The sequence below is a fragment of the Neolamprologus multifasciatus genome, chromosome 6, assembly GCF_963576455.1.
Source record: "Neolamprologus multifasciatus chromosome 6, fNeoMul1.2, whole genome shotgun sequence".
Taxonomy (NCBI): domain Eukaryota; kingdom Metazoa; phylum Chordata; class Actinopteri; order Cichliformes; family Cichlidae; genus Neolamprologus; species Neolamprologus multifasciatus.
This window is the reverse complement of record NC_140444.1, coordinates 25518967-25538955: the sequence shown is the minus strand read 5'-3', so window position 1 is coordinate 25538955 and position 19989 is coordinate 25518967. Positions and strand designations below refer to the sequence as shown.

Here is a 19989-nt window from a genome sequence, read left to right as displayed (position 1 = left end):
TTTGATTGGCATACGAGACTACACACCAGAAGACGGTGATGGTTGAAGCAAACAAACAAGACTGAGGCCTGTAAGATATTTAGGTTTAGATGAAGACATCATTATATTGAAGTGATTTGCTATTTTGCTTACTTACAATCTTTTTCAGAATTACTTTAATGCATTTTGTTGCTAACATTTATAAAACCAGCATCTGAATGTTGGTCCCTGTGGCTTAGTTTACAGTAGTATATTGAAAATGCTTTACCGTGTTATCAGTATAACTTCAGTATAATTAAAATGTTATTGCTAAGGGTTAAATGACAATGACTCAAAATGTCCAAATATAAGGCAAATATAATAATTAAAACCGTACAAAGTTACACATCACTGAGAGCGGAATATAGATATGATGAGACTGGTCAAGATCACATTTACACCTTTACTGTTTGTGCCGTAATTTCTTGACAAACCGCGTCATTGGGAAGGCACTGCACATCACATATGAAAAACACTGATCACAGCTACAGAAGCTGGATGAGGTTTTTCAAAAAAGAAATTCTCTGAACGCTGCATTGCAACAGAAGTCGTCAGCTGATATGAGCAGATAGGCAAACTGGATCACAAATCAGAAGTGGAGACCTTTTGACATCAGAAGTAAAGTAGTACCTGTTGAAATGTTTTGGTTGTCTTGGTTGGAACTACTACTACTTGGAAGACGCGCTTTACGTTTCCAGTTGTGTCGCAAGTTTTCAAGTTTCACTAGTGCTCAGCAAGTGTTTTTGCAGACAATTCAGCATCTTTCACACAAAAACTGCAGGTGACCATGGAAGTCCTCATGTAACCAAACCAAAACACACAGGTTTTTTGGTACTGCACCTTCACTGCAACCAGGATAGCCAGCAACTTGCAGCAAATACTCACCAAATTTTTGGTCCCCCTTTTAAGAAATCCTTTTACAGAATCACCAGGAAGTTGCCGACCGATATAGGCTTGTGTAACTGAGGCCGCATGAAAACTGGTTCAACATTTTGCATGAAATTGCTTACACAATGAACCAATTCTGAGGTGTTTAAAGGGGACTAACTTTTTAACAGATGAGAGCATGATACAATTTAAATAACATGTCGCGAGCCCTTGTTTATGCAGGAAAAGCAGACATTGGACAGTTCTATTTATGTGCAGTTGTGCCAAAGCACTTGTGATGTGTTCAAAAGCACGAGAATTTGCATTTATTACGCACCAAGGTGACTAAATGAGGTTTAGGTTAAACAGGTACAGTACTTTTGAGAATTTTAGCTCACATCTGAGAAATGTACCAAGGCAACAGAGAAAACTGTAAATTCAGCACAACAGGGAATGACCTAAATGAAAGCAGAAGAAAGTTCCCCAGGCAGAAAGTGTAAGAGAACAGGAAACCTCCTTGGTGTTCGTCTCTTAAGTCCTGGGTATGCATCTGAATGACAAACCTGTGTGTCTGTCCCCCTTTTAAGAAATCCTTTACAAGTGGTGAGACACCAGGGCCAGGGCTGTGGAGGCTGTATATTTCTATTCATAATTGATGACCCGGACCCAGACAGACAGCACACTACACATGTAATATGGATTCACTCTTGGTTTCAGATGCATGCCCTCGTCTGGACTTGACTCTAAGACATCATTGTGTGTGGAGCTGGAATGGAGAGGGAATGGCATATGTGTATGGGAGACTGGCTACATGTGCAAGGGTGTTCACGTGTGTGTGTGTGTGTGTGTGTGTGTGTGTGTGTGTGTGTGTGTGTGTGTGTGTGTGTGTGTGTGTGTGTGTGATATGGTTGTTACAGCCAAAAATATAATAGACCGACCTTGTGTTCACCAGCACAAGTTTGGCTCATGTTGTGACTGTTGATTCCAAGTTTGGCTTTCCAAATGTCTGTTTTTAGAACTATTTCTTTGACTTCCTACCAGTTGCTTATTTTGTTTCACACTTACTTCCCTTGCACATCTGAGACAAACAGAAGCTTAGGGGCTGTTACCTTTGTAGATTCCTGGAGACTAATTGATCAGGAGTCCAAGCCCTGGTGTGTTTGCTTGGTCTCGCGTTACTGTTCCAGTTTCAGTGAAGGTTCACTTGTTAACATCTTGTTTTATTCAAATCCCTGGTGATTTTTCTTACACCCTGTGATCAGGTGATCGAAAATGTGTCTTCTCATATTATACTTCTATGGTGCGAAATTCATAAAGGAGATGATGATTAATGCTGGCAGTCAGTTTTGGCATATTTTGACATAATCTGACTAATTGACTAATCCACGTCTGACAACAGACATGGATCATATTAACTTTGTTATAGGCTAAAGCAGCGATTCCCAACCTTTCCATCTCCTTGATGGGTTTAAAAAAAGAAGATTTTTCAGGTTTAAAATAGTTTTATTCCATATTAGCTTCTTATTTCAACCATTCAGTATATTCAGTGACACTCTAGTTATTCACACATTTTCGTATTATTATTTTAACCTGTTCAGGTCTTAACCAAATATTATAGTTGCGCTTATTTTTCCACTTACCGCTGGCCTTCAGAAGTACCCCCTGAAGCACTGAGGTATTCACGGGGCTGAAGTACAAACTAATGTGTAAAAGACGTGTGTTGTGATCATCTGTGCCATGCGATGACAAGCCTTAACTTGACAATTTTTAGCTGGAAAACCAAACAGAAAATCTGTGCCTTGAAAGCTGTAGATATCCTCATGATCATTGTAAGCGACCTCAAAAAACAGTGTGTCCATGCTGTTCTGCTCTTGCTGTTCTTGATTTTGGACTTAATTTTAAGACTCATCTTTCAAATTACAATAACAGGTGTAATCATTAAGCATCAGATTCTACAACACTTGACCTGGTAAAAAAAAGAGCGCCATTAATCCATGAATATTATAGTCACAATGTGTAATGAGGCTACTGATGCAACAGATAAATGCACCATTAACAAACATAACCTGTTCGTACATTGTGCAGTAACACAACTCAGTTTGCTCAGTTTTACTGCCTGTAGTTGAATAATGAGCCACTTCCTCCATCTGAACAAGCCCGTCACTCGTCCTTGCCTCCTGATTGATTCTGCGCTTTAATGGAGTTGTGTGGTTGCCCGTGAGTCTCACCCTATCCTCTGGTCTCAGCTGAAGTTCACAGAGGCCAGAGTTCATACCCAGCGTCCCCATAGCAACATATGACGAGTCAAACAGAAACTCCCTCTCAATAATCTGTAATGGATTTGACCTTTGAACTCTGCCCCCCACTGCCCCTCAAACTGACACATAGCCAAGTGCGAAGCCCTACTAGCTGTAGCCCGCAGCCATGTCCACCACATTTCCCTCCACATACCTACCACGCAAAGGTTCGTGATTAGCTCTGCTGTGGCATATGTCATCTAAGTGAACTGGCTCGCATGTGCCGTTAATGCCGTCACGGCTTAAAACAGGCACGCGCTCTCAGTGATGACACAAAGTAAACGAGGACTTCATCTGTGCCTGTCATGGTCTGGCGCAGTCATCAGCTTTACCTGCAGTGCCTGACTCACTGCGACCTCACACAGGTCCCCTGTCATCATTATGCAGCTTCACCTCGCTGCAGCCAATCCCGTTCTCCAACCAGCCTCACTTGCTGCATTATTTATCATCACTAATCAGGACCCCAGCACTGGTGTGCTAGCCACCTACCGGTAACATCACTTCCCTGACCCGACCCTGCCTGTTTCCCCACAGCATTAACGTGTGTTTACGCTAACGCCTGCTCATTAGGTCTAACTATGCTAGGCCGGGGCCAGCTGCCTGAGCTGCAGCTGTGGGGGTTGAGGGCTGGGGGTGCAGAGGCGGGGGGGGCTTTTTAACATGCTCTAACCAGCCCAAGCATCCCCCTAGTGGGGTAGAGAGAACAGCTACGTGCTAATCTCAAACAACAGGAAAAAGCAACATCGGTAGCTAGTACACAAAGAGGTGGTTTACTGGGAGACGTGGCCTGCGAGGACCTGCGATCAGGCTCCATTATTGTTGTAATTAGCGTGCCTCATGGAGCTCGGGCTCCCAAGCAGTGTGCCTCGACCTCCCCGCCTCTCAGTCTGTTTACAGCCAGCTAAGGCAACAAGGAAAGGGCAGGGGGCTGGCCACACGGCTCGATGCCTCTGTATCGCTCCAGCAGCAACACAGCTGTTTGCTCATTTGAAGCAAAACTCAGAAGGCTTTTCATTTCTCTGCTGTCCAACACAATGCAAATATTGTATTGCTGTATTGATGAAGAGAAGCCAAATACCCAAGGAGGGGCCGCTGGAGGTCAGATATAGGATTTAGATTTTTGATCAGTTTCAATGAAAGATTGCAGCAGTTAGCGAGTGTGCATCAATAAATGACGGAATCAAGCTGACAGCAACACTAAACATTCAAAGCCATCTGAAGGCGTGTGTGCCCACATCAAATCATGCATGACTATGTTATTCCGTGTCGGGTCTGAACCTTCTCTTCCTGACATTCTCATTTCACTTCAACCTTTCAGCAACTGCCTGAACCTCTCACATTTAATTCCAACCCTTTGGTCCTCCATCAGCAAGAGGCCACCCACCGGTGCGACACCCGTCCCCTGATCACCAATTAGCAAGGCCCGTCCCTTTCCCCTGTGCAGATGCAGAAATGGAAGCGTGGAGAGGCAGAAAGGTAGAAAGGCGCTATCAGGGCAGTTTGAGGTGGAGGTCCCGTGAAGGACACGGCTCCCTGGGTGGCTGAGCGATGAGCACGGGACCGTGAAGGGCTGAGGCAGGTCTTTCCCACAGAATATCAGTCTTTCAGCAAGTGTTCCAGTGCCTGAGCTAATCAGACAGCTTCTTATATAAGAATAGTGCCACCTTTTCCTCCATAAGGACTTGAACGGATGTCCGTTTTCACTGTAGATGTGTGATGATGTGTGTGGTAATTTTTTTCCATGTGGGACCAGCTGCTCTGACATAATTTCAGTGAAGATAAAGAACCATTTTGTGCGCATAGACAGCGTCTTTCAAAGGCCTTCCCCAATGTTTCTCCTCGTTGTCTCCCTTCATTCCCTCTCTTATTGTACCTGATAAGAGACCCTGTGTTGCAGTGTGGTAATGAAGCCTGTGTTAGAAGAGCAGCACCGCCAGGCATTCAGGCCCCACACACCTCGGAGAGGCAGAGAAGCATGTGCATATCGATCTTATATTGTTTCCTTGAACCCAACTGCCTCAGTGTGCTTTGTGCTCATGTATCTGTGCTTGTGGCTTAATTAGAATTTATTGGAATTTACAGAGAAAAAAGAGATTCAAATTCCTCAACCCGTTTAAAGGGATTTTATCATTTCATCTGTACATAGTCATGTTTTTTAATCATTTGAATATATATTTTACTGTTACTTAATACTATTACTTTTTATTATTATTTTATACTTATTATTATTTTATACAGAAAGGATGTTTAATAAATGAAGCAGAAGATGGATGGAAGTTTCACATATAACATATAAATCTAATGTTAGTGTAGATGCGGCGTGTTTACACGGGGTCTAATCTGTTCATTCACAGACTCTGTGTGTTTATGTTTGTGTGTTCCTGATTTTTATTTTTTTGGAGCGACAACATGAAAAAGAATCTAAAGGGCTAAAGCGCCATCTGGTGGAAATGCAGCAATGTGTTCTTCACTCATATGAGTGTCCATCTTCACACTAATGAGCCTTCATTAGTACACAGACATGTAACTACAGGGATGTGGTGTCAAATTATAGGCTAAAACTTTTTTAAAAATTGCTTTATCACTACCTAAAACTCACATCCAGGATTTTACCTTCAAATTTCTTTCCTCCACATTTATTTAGTTTCTTCGTAGGAATGTTTTTTAGGCCAGAGAGGAGTGAATTGCTGTCTTATTTTATTTATTTGGGTTGTTTTTTTTAAGCACATTGCAAAAAGCAAAAATGCAAGAGCTTTTTAATGCAATTAATGCAAAACGTAAATACTAGTTCACGTTAAAAAAAAATGCTGAGGAACACGTTTAAAATTTGGCCTCACACTAACAGCAAAATAGCCAACTCCACTATTTAGCATTTGTGTGCATTTTTTTCTAGATTCAAATCAGCTCTAATTCACTTCTAATGCACCTGCGGTATCCACCGAACGTGGCTCTAAATCTGAATTATCCTCAGAGTGCCTTGTGTGTTCTGCAGAGTAAATCTGTCATGTTCTGGCATCAAAACAAGCACCAAAGTTTATTTGTTTGCAGAATAGCCGGTGAAGCCCGTCCACGCTTTTCGCTGCAGTTCTTTGTACACAAAAGACTTATTTGGAGTAATGCATGTAGAAAGGGCTGGCTGTTCTGTCCTCTCTAATTGGCGCTGTCAGGCATCCCTTCGCTGGCTTGTTTCACAGTCTGATCGGATAACCCAGTCCACATGAAGAGAGGAGTGAAAGACAGCCCGAGCAAAGTTAAAAAAAAAAAAAAAAAAGAAGGAGAAAAAGGGAGAATAATAAAAGATGTGCAGGTTGTTAGGAGGTGGTGAGCTGCTTAAGAATGATCAACTGCCGAGCAGACGACAGGCTGCGCTTTCTTTTATACATAAATAGTTGTCTTTCACTCTGTATCTCGCCAAACAATCGCTGATCAGAGGTGTGTAAGCAGGTAGAGGGGGTGGGACTCTAATGCAACATGACAAAAGTGCTACTTTGATATTGCTGATATCATTACCCTCGTTAGCAGGTAAATGCCACTGATAAGATGGAATGGGAAAATAGATGTGGAAGGCCTGCTTTTAAGTGCAGGGAGGAGCGTGATGTTTAAGTGAAGGGAAGAATGCAAAAAGAAAGATTGTTTTATTCTCTTTTATCCCGCAACACTCGAGTCGCTCTCTGTCCAATTATTTAATAAAGCCTGCTTTTTTTTTTCTTTTTCTTTTTTTTTATTGTTTTCAAAGCATTTTAGCGCTACTTTTAATTAGTCATGTGTTTTGTGTGTTTTGTTCCCATCCCTATGTAGGTTTGTCTGGGCGCGCGAGAATGTGTGCGCGCCTATAATTCGGGTTCTCCGTGCGCACGTGTGTGCGTCAGTAATACCTGTGTTACAGTCGAAAGTAAGTAACTTCAGAAGTCAAGTGTATCATGTCGGCGGGATCTTCTTTGTGGTGACAACAGTGATTAATAATGGAAAGCAGATGTTGGCATCTTGATCTGAAATTTTCATGAAACTTCGCTAACGTGATTAAAGTGTATGTCTTCCTCAAGTCACTCCGAGTCTTTTAACTCCTCTCTCTGGGGAGTGGCAACAAATCATGGTTGAGACAACATGTCAAATCACAGAGAATCTTATGCATGTCAGAAACAAGCTCTCTGTGTTTCACCTTGGAAAAATATGAACTCATTCTCCCTCCATTGATGTTAACAGATGTGGGCAAAGTTTGATTATTTTGCAACATTTTTTTTCTATAGCTCTAGGAATTTCACTTTCATATTTCTTTATTTCCCACTGATTCGGGCTATTTAAAGCATTTTAAACTTTAAAGCAGCTACAGGCCTTGTAAGTATAATTTCTTTTCCCCCCGCTCTAGGGCATCCTTTTGCACGTAAATCAGCTGCAATAGAAAAAACAAAAACACAAACAAATAGAAGCATAAATAATATAAATAAAAGGCTTTCTATTGGCGGTCTTAAAGTAGTTCAATGCCTAAATTTAAAACTTTATCAAATTATTTCAGCACCAAGATGAAATAAATAAGCGTGACTTCGTGCCTGCCAGCGTGTCTTCTCCAGTGAAAAGTGATCTATTTTTCAGGGGAAGTTTAATGACATTTCTATTTTCTCTACTTCAGACTTCGGGATTCATTTTTATATTTCTTGTAAGGTGGGGGCGGTGGGAGGATAAATGCATTTGCAGCTTGCTGCTCAGCAAAGTTTATTTATATCTTAGGATGCATTTAAAAGCTCAGGCTGCTGTCACAAGGAGATGGCATTGCTCACTTTGGATTGTGAGGTGCAAATGTATGAAAAAAGGCTCGAGCTGGAGATTCAGCGCAAAGTAGCCGGGAGTGTTGTGGCAGCAGAAATATCAGATCACTTAAATGCTTTCTCAAACATTTCTGGAAGAGGCACCGAGACCGTCTTTCTAACTATTTCTCTCTCTCTCCATCCTTTTTCCACCCCTCTGCCTCTTTCTCCCTCGCTTTCTCACCACCTCTCCAGAATACTACAGCACTTCACCTGCAGTGCATCAAGATGATGCCATTTTTGCTCTGCACAAAAATGTACAACACAATAAAACACAATCGATAAATTGTCCTAGTGCGATCAGATGCATGCAATTGGTGAATGCCTTATTTTTAAAGTTTCTTCCCACTCGTGTATGACTCAAGGATGCTGCTGAAATCCTCAACTCAACAGATACATTTTTATTATTCTTGTTGCAAACAAACACCAGCACTTCTGCAGGTTCCTCTGTGACACAAATCTCCAGTAAAACCTATAAATCAATAAGCCACAGCAGAGTAGTTTATTTCAGGTCAACAGGCTGTTTGTTTTTTTTTGGTCATTCGTGGCAGAGCGTGACCGTCAGTCAACTGACAGAGAATTATGCAAGATGTCGCACAGACAGTTTGGCTATTGTTGAACCATCTGATGCACAGCCTGTCTCTGAGGAGACTTTACCTCCTAAATTATAATGTTTTCTAATCATTTCTGCCATAATTTGAAACAGAGGAAGAGAAGGGCTCCTGCAGACAGGTTTGTCACGCTCATTTGACTCTGTCTACTTGAAATCTACTCTATTTGAGCCTATAAGTGCAACAAAAAAGTGCCCAGCAACCGGCAATATCCCCTCCTCTAAATGCATTAATAAGCCCACCTGTGCATTTTGCATGTGACAAATGCTTTATGCAGTTTTTGTGCAGTAATCTGTGTTTTAGCAGCCACAAATAAAGGAAACAAGGTCGAATAAGACGCCTTTGTTGATAGGCGTCAGCGTCTGCTGTAATGCTTTACAAGTTATCCTCGAATTATCTCACCAAACTTTTCATTTGTCTTTCAAAACTTCCTGACAGCCCAGTCCTGTCTACGCCACTAAATCCCAGCGGCGCACTAGTCTGGAGCAAGTGGCTGAAAATAATGCAGTCCATTACAGCAGTATTCCTCAATGAAGGTTATAATGTTGGTTTATAATACTTTAGAGAGGTCTTAAATCAGCCTGCACTAACTTAAACGAACATTTGCCAGTATACAAACAACGCAGTTCAACATCTCAGAAACACTTAAGCCTCTAAAGTGGTCAATCAACACCTATTTTAGTTCAGCTGAGATTTATTTCAGAGCTGTTATGTTAGACTGAATAATGAGCCAAATGAACAGGACATTTCTAAAATGATCAAGGCCTCAGCACTCACAGCAGAGTCTGACCCCACTGACAGCCATCTCACAGTCTCACATCCTTTTCACAGACAGCTTTGGCTGTTTTTAAACCAGCACACTCGGAGTCTGCCTCTGAATTTAAGACACTTTACCTCCTGAATTATAATGTATTACAATAATTTGTGCCATAATTTGAGCAGAGGAGGAGGAGGGCTCCTGCAGACACAGATTTTCCACGCTCATTTGACTCTGTCTACTTGAAATCCACTGTATTTGGGCTCTTAAGAGCAAGCGCCATAAATTGCATGAAAGGATGTGTGTGTAAATGAATATTAAACGCAGTATTCTTTCCAGCGAGCCGACAATAGCTGTTTTCACATTCTATCTCATTTTTGTGTTTTCTCATACCTTTCCCGCTCTTCCCTAAGGCTATAAAACAGTACTTTTACATATATTACCTTTTGATTAATGGAGCTGTATTCATTATTCTGCCCTATTGCTAATTAGAAAATGCTCTCTGCTAATGATATACAGTTGGAATAATACTTGCCCACGAGGCACGCTATCACATCAGGTTTCATGCTCATGCGCTCGGCGCGAGTCTTTACCCACGGAGCCGGATCTGCCTCGCTCCTCCCGACTCGGCTCGTCCATTAGCAATAGAGTCACGGCGAGCGCTGGGTGTCATTGTTTTTGTTCTAGCATAATGAGGCCTGTTTTCTCCGGAGAGTTGTCACTGACGGTTGATGAGGTGTGCAAGAACTGAGTCAAGTCTTAATCAGGAGATCTGTGAGAGCACGCGCGTGTGTGGTCTTGATTTTTTAATTTTTTTATCATGCATGAAGATATATTCATTTTGTTGTCGCTTTATAGCTTTTAAAAAAAATTTACATCTATTAAAAATGAATCATTAGCAGGCAGATCATATTTCAGGTTGGTTATTGTATCGGGTGCTTCCGCTGCTCTGAAAAGGCTTCCATGTTTCTCCTCCTGTCACGGTCCAAACGACCAGTGGCAGTGACAACCGTCCATGTCCCACAAGCAGACTGGTCTGTACTAATGCAGCCTTATTCCCCTGGCTGCACCCTAACTGTGTTAATGGCTGCAGGGGTGTGATGGAGGCATAGTGGGGTGGGGATGGGTCACAGCATGCTGGTGACAAGGTAACATCAACTTTTTTTTCTACATATAACACAATATATATGCTCTATATATATATACTATATATATACTCATGAATAAATCAAAGTATGAGTCGTACAATAAGAGCCTTAAAAGACTTGATTTTCATGTGTCTTTTCTACTTTGCTACTTTACTGTATTTGCTACTAAATCAAATGGACATGTCTGTATTTATACCTGCTTTATCTGTCAATTGGCTTTAAAAGTCTATCTCTATATAGTAGTCATGGTAACAGAGCAATCTTAAACATATGCTGTCAAGACAAAGTTACAAATTTTGTTGCAAAACATGTAGAAACATGAAAAATACATTGATTAATTTTATGCACTCATTAATTCAATTGTCAAACACCATCTACTGTAGCCAAGTAACATTCAAATATTGCTTCCTTTTAACACTTAAATCGGTGTTCTCGCTAATAGTTGCAAGCGCACGAGTGCCAGAATGTTTCGACCTTTTTGTTTTGTTGCTGCTTTTTTTTAAGCCTGTTTTTGAGCCTGTTAACAGAAATTGATATTAAACCCATCCTTCAAGTTCGCCTGCAATAATCTCAGCACTTTATCAAGCCTCTACATCCTACAGAGATACACGTGCATGCCCAGGTAAAATAACCACAATAAAAATCCAAGTTTCTCATCTGCGGGTAAAACAGACAGCACATCAAAAAGACAGCAATTCAGCCGCGGTTTCGTTTGACCCTACGATACAGCCGGTGAAACGGCTGTAGTAACCGTAGGAGGAAGAGAAGACGAGGTCTGCTCTCGAGAGTCTGTAGAGAGAAAAGGCCAAAGGTTAAAAAAAAAAAGCTGGAATAGTGCCAAAGAGCTGTTAACACTTCCCACCTAGTTTTTGTGGCTCAGAGGTCAGCATTTTCTGAGATTACTACTTCTTATTTTCCCTTTTCAGCTCTATCCGAGCACCATTACAAGCCAGCACACAGCCATTAAAGATCAACAGCCCATACGGTTGTAATAGCACTCTCATATAGCTCTAGGGTCTACTAACCTATAGCCTCTCTGTGTACTGCATTATCCTGCTGCTGAAGTTCTCACTCAGGTCAAGCAGGTACTGAGGTAGGTCTGTGGTACATTGTTTTCAGGCTCTGGTTAAATAGTAATGATAACGTGATGCTCGATAAGTCCTCGTGAGGAAATAGTTAACACTTCCAAAAAGTCACCACACTCAGCACTTTCTTTCAGTCTTCATGTGTAAATAACATTGTCCTTGTGAGATTAGAGTTGGGAGGAAAATAAAATATTATCAAGCACTTTTAGAAATTTACAATGAATCAGAGTAATATGAGAATCAAAACCCAGAACACAACTTTGTTTTTTAAATGTTCACAACTCATTGTTTGGATTCTGAGGTCCAAATGATCGTCCGGCAGCTCAAACAACAAACCTGGACCAGGCTTGTTTCCCATAATGAGACAACTAACTGCATTTTCACTGAATCGCTGCACAGAGGCATCAGTTATTGTGACAAGGACCCCTGTAAGCCACGTAAAAAAAACGTTTCCTCTACAGTTGGGGGCCCATCCAAGAGGCAAATAAGAAAAAAAGGCCAGATTTGTATTGTCTCTAAAATTAGATCTTGAAACCATATATTAGCAAAAAATAGTTTTTTAATAATAAAAAGTAGATAATTGGTATATACAGTTGTCTGTATTTTACCTGACCCTCTCTCCCCTACAAGTGGCAAGTGGTCTTTCCCAAAGTAAGCTAGCTAATGATCGAAACAGGCATGACAGGAAAGCAGGAAAAAAAGGTTTTAGTCAAGTTGTATTGTGATGATTATTTACAGTTTTCCCCAGTAACGTATGGTTTCTCCATTTTGAACTATTCTGTGTACATGTATGCACACATTCCTGTATGATATGTCTGATTAGTTATCTTCAAAACAAGATGGCAAGAGCCCATCAAACATTTGTGCTCGGGGGTGTGTAACTCAGTGCTTCGGCATGATTACAAGCAGACTAAAAACAAAAACCGGAAGGCAGATGACTTCAGATTCTGCATATTTATATGGGAAAGGCGTTACGCAGAGATACCAACTTGTCACCAACTGTGTTCTGTGTTTAGACAAAGCTCTGTGCTACTGAGTTTGGAAATGTTAGCACTTTGGATTGACATAGGACTGGGAGCCAGAGTGACAGAATCAAGACAACTAAAACAGATCTGCAATAGGAGAGGAAGACATAAACGGGTACCAGACAAGGAGGAACATTTTTCTCCCCCTCCCCGTCCCTCTGGACTCTCCAGTTTGAATCTCAGTTTTCCATTTTAATAGCGTCACAGCCAGAGTACTTAACAGTGCCCTCCAGAGGCAGTGACGTTTGTGTCAGAGTGACACGAAGGCAATGAAGTCAAAAAAGAAATTCACAAGAGGGGGCGCCACTCTTGGAAACAGATACAGGAGGCAACACATTTCAGCATCAGTCAGACTGAATCACTTGACATAATTACAGATGCATATAGCTTATTTTTTTTTAATCTTCAGCCTGTTACGAGTAATTATATGACTATGTCAAACGATACTGGTCATTTACTCCATTTTTAAATGTTTCTGGCTTTCCCACTTGTCACTTGTTCATAAGTACAACAACATTTACAAAATAAAGGGGAACGGCAAAGATACAATAAATAATTTTAATCCTGCGTTAAGTTGAAAACGGTAAAAAGACAACATAACTGAATTAAACCTCTTTCAGAAATAGAAATAGTGAGGTGTTCAGGTATGGTTGTGTTGTGTTTCACTCTCTCTGTCATCACTCTTAGTGTGTTAATTTTTATGTCTCATGTTTGTTTTACTTCAGTTTGTTTCCTGCTTTTGTTCCTTACCTATCTGAGACCGTCGGCTCTCCCCTGAATAGTTTCACCTGTGTCTCATTCTACTCTAAGCCTTGTGTTTATTCTTGCCTGTCCCCCTCTCCTTTGTCAGACTGATTGTTTGTTCTCCTCATGTCAGTCTTTTGTTCTTCTGTTTGGATTAGGTTATGTTTAACTTGTCCTTTGGACAGTGTGTATCTTGGTTTTTGCACCAGCCAAATAGATGCTTGCTTTCCATTCATTTCTCCTGAGAGCATGTCCTGTTTCAGATCCTGTCTCCAGTGCTATCATGACAGGTTCACCGCTCTGTGGAAGACTGCCTGGGCTAATAGTTTAAAGAATAATATTAACTTAAAATTACATCACTAACATTGCCAAATATTTAAAGTGTCAGGATACAGAATCAGGTGATCCTGAATTCTCCGTTAGTTATGCTGCAATAGGCCTAGGCTGCCAGGAGCTTCCAGTGATACACAGATTATTTCTTCTTCAGTTTTTACAGACACTATGTGTTTACACACGACTTTGAATTTAATTATTAGTTATTATTATTAATCATTGGATCTGCACCACAGTGTGTTTTTTGTCTTGCCTCAGCAGATCGCGGCAAACAGTTGCCCCTCCCTGAGCCTGGTTCCACTGGAGATTTCTTCCTGTTAAATAAGACTTCCCACTGTTGATAAGTGCTTGCTCCTAGGACATTGTCTGACTGTTGGGGTTTATTTGTATTATTCTAGGGTCTCTACCTTACAATATAAATCCTGTTTGTGTGTTTATGTGTGTTTATGATATTGTCGTTATTCGTTTGTGTTTCATTTGGATGCATTTTGATTGTTGATGTTTCTCACCATTCAGGCCCACTTTCCTTTTTAAGTAGGTCAGAATGGTGAAAATTGTATTTCTGTCAGTGTAAAGAAGTTTAACTGCACATTTAATCCCTGTAATTTCTCAATATAAGATTATAAATATACAATACAATAAAAGAAATCTGTCAGCACAGTTGCTTGAACTAAAAGCTGAATGTGAAATTACCTAAAAGGTTCTGGTAGTTCATTACCCAGACTGTCCTGTAATTAATACAGTAAGAAAGCCAAGAAAATTAAAAAACGTTTGTTAAGTCACAGAAAATGTCCTATTTTTACTTTTTTTATTTATCTTACTTTAGACATATTGTAAAAAATAAAAATAAGATTTTTTTTATAGTATATTAATAGTCATTGTGAGGTCTTTATCAGTAGGGCAAACTGTAAAATTTAAAATACTATTATATAATAAAATTAAAATACAATTAATAAAATCCAAAATTTTGGCCACCCTCACATTCTCCAAAGATGTCCAGTGGGCCGGATTGGAGTCTTTGCTGGGCCTATTCTCACCCCCCGACCTTATTTTTGACACCCCTGTAGTAATTAAAATGCATATTAGCATCTAGAAAATTATTTGTAGTCATTTGAAGGAAACTCTGGTTCATTTATAATATTCACGCTATAAGAGAGAAGAAAACTATAAACACGACACCTTTTTATAACATTCATATAACTAAAAGTTGATGTTGCTAAACTGTCACTGCAGACAAGCCGCTAACAGAGCTGCATTTTTAATAAGATTTAAGATTTAGAACAACATTTGGTTTCACATTACCGATTACCTGAATAAAATAAAATAGGTATGAGAGCAGAGTCTGTAGCTGTCCCGTTTAGCTATTACAAAGGTACAAAAGTAACTTACTAAATGTATTTTTAAAATTAACTGTAAATCACTGCATGTTGTTGCCATTTACATTATATACAGTATCCTAACTTTTTTTGGATTTGTAGTTGTAGCTTGTAAATTACTTAACAACCACATGTTCCTACAAATTTTACTTTCACATTTTCTGGCAGTTCTGGAAGCAGAAAAGCGATAGAAATGTTTACATGCATTTAAAATTGCAAACACCAAGGATGGAAAACCTGAATATCACCATCTAAGCTCACATAATAATGTGTTATTCGTTAAGGTAATGAGAATGTGATTAATGTATTGATCTTTTAATTTATTGAGGCAATAACAGACAGAAAAGTGATTGTTTTTGTCACTTCCCAGTGTAGATAAATATAAAAACTGTGTTATACTGTCTCTAAGAACATTATCTGGGCCAACATGCCACAGTATTTCCAAGATGATGTGGAAAAGTGAAAAAGTAATGATGCAAGCACAAATGCTGCTGAGCCCACACAGTGCACTTCTAATGTTGAAGCTAGTGGGCCTGGTTTAATTAACTTGTATTCAGGTTTCTGGCTGAGGAGAATAATCACAGTGCAGCTCTACTTTCACAGGAGAGCCAAATTAAAACACACACACGCAAATGAAGGATATTCTTATGAAACTGTGTCAGTTAAGTAAGTGCATCATGTTTCCTGCTAAGGAAAAAGCATGTTTGAACTCAGTCAGTTTACTCTAAGAGATTTTACTTATAAGTTAATGAATGTAATTGATCATTTGCATGATTTTGAACAACTGCTGTTAATAAATTGCTGTTAAATCTTAGGAAAATAATGACAACAGAAAAAATAGCATGTTTGCAGGGATGTCAAACTAATTTTATATGGTGGGTCACACTAAGCCCGCTTAACAGGGGCAGACCAGGGAGTGTCCCTTTTCTCTCAGCGTAAAGATGTTTAATTACACATCTAATCCTTTAGATATCTTAATATAAGAAAAAGAAGTGCAATTTTAACATTGTGTCTCAGTCTTTTCTAAGAAATGGGCAAAGCAGAAATGCTGAATGAAATCTGTCAGCTTGAAATAAATGTGTTAAATTACAGAAAAAAGTGTATTCATATGTACAGTGCGGAAAAATGAAATTTCTGTAGCATATAGTGAAAAAAAAACTGCAACTTTTCCATCATTTGTTTTTAATTATCTATTACTTAATTGGTTTAATGTAGCATGAACAGCCATGTGAGAATCAGTAAAGCTAAAGCTGTAAAATCCATGAAAGTACAGCTCAGAAACACAGCTAAAAGTTGAAATGAAGTAAATCTTTGGACAGTAACCCGAAAATTACAGATGAAGAGCTAAAATATGTCCCTTTAGGGATGTTTTTTGCTGTCCTGCAGAAGCTCATCTGTTCTTTGGATTGTTTTACATTCTAACCATTTCATAACTGGCATAGTTAAATGTGGCGTCCTAAACTTTAAACTTAGTTGAGCTTAGATGTGTGCCTTATTCCTCTGCCTTCCCAAAGCATTATGGGAAATCTGGATCCCAGTGCATCTTTACAACCATTCTTCACATGAGAGCCAACCTCGGGCTTTCAAAGAGTTGAGTTAAAGGTGTAGACAAGACTACTGGCATCCATCCCCAGGACAGCAGGCCAATTATAAAATTATGAGTTAAGAGTTCCTCTAGCTCCCCGATTGCACCAAAGAACCCTATTACCCAGCAGCCTTAGCTTTGAACACCTCTCCCACACAAAAAGATGACACAAGCCTCCGTCGCTGACTCCTGTCAGGCAAAGGTTTTGCAATTGAAGCTATTTTTTGTCTCTCTGTCTCCCAGAGTGTTTAAAAGCAGCACAACGGAGCCACACTTCCTAACATCCTCAGCTTAAAGGCAGCACTGGCAATATGACAGCCAGAAGAAACAGCAAGTGCCACTATTGACATATTCCCCATCCTTTTGGCATGTCATCTCCCTTTTTCTGGACACCTGATTGATTCTGACAGCCTATATTGGGTATTTCATACGAAAGAGAATTTTGTGATTAAATGTTAATGAGCTGGAATTTCTCTCAGTGCTTTTATTACAGGCCGCCAGTTTTGAACATTTTTCAAAGTAACACACCCAAATTCCACTGTTTGCAATGAATTAATAATACAGTCTTGTCACTGAAGTATCATGCATTCTTTAATCAGGCTCCGGGTCTGAAACAGTAGCTTCTTGAAAGGTATTTCTTTATGATCAGAATAATTAGAAACTTAGCGGCACTCATAAAGGGCTACTCAAAAAGTCATGCACTCATATATACAATATATGTGTGTGCATGTCAGAGACAGAGAAAGCGAGACCCCTGGGGTGGACTACTTTCTTGTAGTTGCTAGCTGAATTATATGTCCTGACTGGTTCACATCAGTCATGACTGGGGACTTGAGAAGACTGAGGCCAAAGGGCTGTGTGAACTGCGAGCACAAAAGAACAGAAGCGCGCATCTTTGTTCCAAGAACTCAAAGTGCTCGCCAAGTTGTAAAATAAACATCCACAAGTTTAGCTCACCCCCGCACGCCTCACCCCTTCCTTCACGCAGCCAAGCCTGGAATCGGGCCTCCGCTGCTGTTCCTGTTGTTGAGGACAAGACACAAAATTGCGCTGGTAGTTTGGGTTGTTTGGTGTCCTTTGTACTAAACTGTATTTGAGCTGACATACAGTATATCTAATGTCTGCATCTGCCTCCTACCTGAAATGCTCTGCGGCTTTTTCTACAACTGCCAGCAAGAGACGAGATGGGAGCAGCCAGACTTGTTTTATTTCATCATCTCAGAACATGATAGTGCCTACCTCACCTACACTCTCTTTACCACTTTACCACCCTCTGCCAGTTGTGTCTGTGTGCACTGACATAGGAATAAAGGGATTAAAAAAAACAAAACGGGAATGGGTAAAGTGAAAAATAGAAGGTACTCAGCAAAATGTCTGAGGTGTTCTCACCGTTAATGCAGTAATCACAGCAGGGAGTGTTATTCTGTCAAAAATGCTCCCCAGTTTCAGGATTGTAATATGCTTGGTATGTGAATGCTGGCTTTCCTTCTCAAGGCAGAGAAAACAAAAGATTTTCACAGCTATTGTGTTTCAGTTTCAATTCTTAGGCTACTACACTTCCATGTACTACACTACGAGTACTGTGTACTTTTTGTCACCAGGGTTATGTGAAATCACTGATCATAAGTGTGACCACCACTGTTGCGCTGGCTGGTACAATTTGTGAGGAAACAATTCTCCGGAGTGAAGACAAATTAATGAGGGTGAACACCTGAACAACACATGTAACAACAGTAACTAAAGCCACCTCTCATTTCTTTATATTTTGCTTGCAAGGAGACAGATTTTACTGTCATTTTTCAACGTGGTCTTGAGCAATATCTCTCCAGGCTTTCATCTTTCATAGTTTTTCTTTGGACATTTTAGCTGCTTTTTTACTCATTTTTAGTCCAGCCCTTATACCTGACCATTTTCAGAGAAATGTTTTTTGTTAAGCCACTTAACACTGACCTGTCAATCATTCAAGATTAAATAAGAGCACGTAAATGAATGACCCAGTGTTGTGTCTACACAAAGCAGAAAAGTTAGCAGTGAAACCATTTTAAATAGTGTCTTTAGCCACTTTGAGCCTTTCACAAAAACACATAATTTATTGCCATTTCCTGAGCTGAATCTATAAAAATGCCAAAGATAACACAGTTTAACAGACATAAAATAGTATTTTTGCGCCAACAAGGAGATTCCCAAATATTAGTGTAAAATGTGGTATATGGTGTGCAATGCGTCCTTATAAAATCTGAGGAAATTTGGCAAATGGTGGACGAAATAAGAAGCGGTAGGCCTAAAAAAAAACCCTATAAGGAGCAGATGAACAGCACCTGAAAATCTTGTCCTTAAGAAATGGGAGCAAAGAAAGACAAAAGACCTGAGAGATGCATCCAGTGTTTCAGTAAGTACACAGGATGTCATGAGTGGGGCACAGCAGTGTCGACATTCATCTGTAAAACACGGTGGAGGTTTGGGATGGCATTCCAGTCAGTGGTGCTGAAGATCTTGTCCCAATTGGTGGAATTATGGATGCAGAAAAGTACAATCAGATTTTGATCCACCACTCAATACATCTGGAAAATTTCACCTAAATTTTTCAGCATGACAAAGATCGTAAACACACTGTCAATACAGAAAAAAGAGACATGGATAGAAGGACACACAGAGAAGCCCTGAGAATAACTTCTGGAGGCTAGTTAAAAAAAATTACGAGAAACCTGCCTAAGAAGTTTTGAAGAATAGAGGTAGTCATGCTAAATATTTACTTTAAAGGTTTTTACCCCATATACTGGATTTTCATGCATGTTTCCTAGCAAAGAAATAAAGAAAAGAGGGGAAATATGTCTTTACTGTACATTGCCCCACATTCAGGTGCATAAGGTGCCAGATTTGTCAGTGTAAATGCACCCAAAATAGCAAGTGCAAGTATGGAAGTATGCAGCAGAGATGAAGGTTTCTTTTTTTTGTTGTTAAAAGAGTGAAATCTGCCTTTGTAGACTGATTGACTTTCTGTCTCTTTGGAGTTTGTTTTTCAGAGTCTCTTCTGTTCTGCTCTGCAAAGTACAATCTGTGAGAAGCAGACCTCTGAGCTCTCTCCGTTCCTGAGCAGAAGTTAGAACAGTTGGTGCCCCTCAATAAGTTATAGCGCCATCATCCCAACTCAGGAACACGCAACAGTCTGGAAGAATTTCAGGTAAAGGCCTGTCTAATTAGTTCCCATCAAAAATGTAATTCTTTTCTGGAATTACGCCGCAAGGGCAGAGTAGCCAAAAGCGAAGATACCTGGTGGTAAAAAAAAAGAGGAAAAAAAAGAAAAATAATGAATGAAAAGAGATATTCTAACCTCGAGCCAT

The 19989-nt window shown here is 40.0% G+C and overlaps 1 long non-coding RNA gene across 2 annotated transcripts in view; it reads left to right on the top strand.

The window, feature by feature from the left end:
- The first annotated feature begins 3839 nt into the window (after window positions 1–3839).
- The window catches only part of LOC146517105 (uncharacterized), a 32573-nt gene continuing 16423 nt past the window's right edge, over window positions 3840–19989 (top strand). For both annotated transcript variants that reach the window (XR_014874606.1, XR_014874605.1), the window contains exon 1: window positions 3840–19829. This is a non-coding gene — a long non-coding RNA (uncharacterized LOC146517105). The remainder of the gene's footprint in view (window positions 19830–19989) is intronic.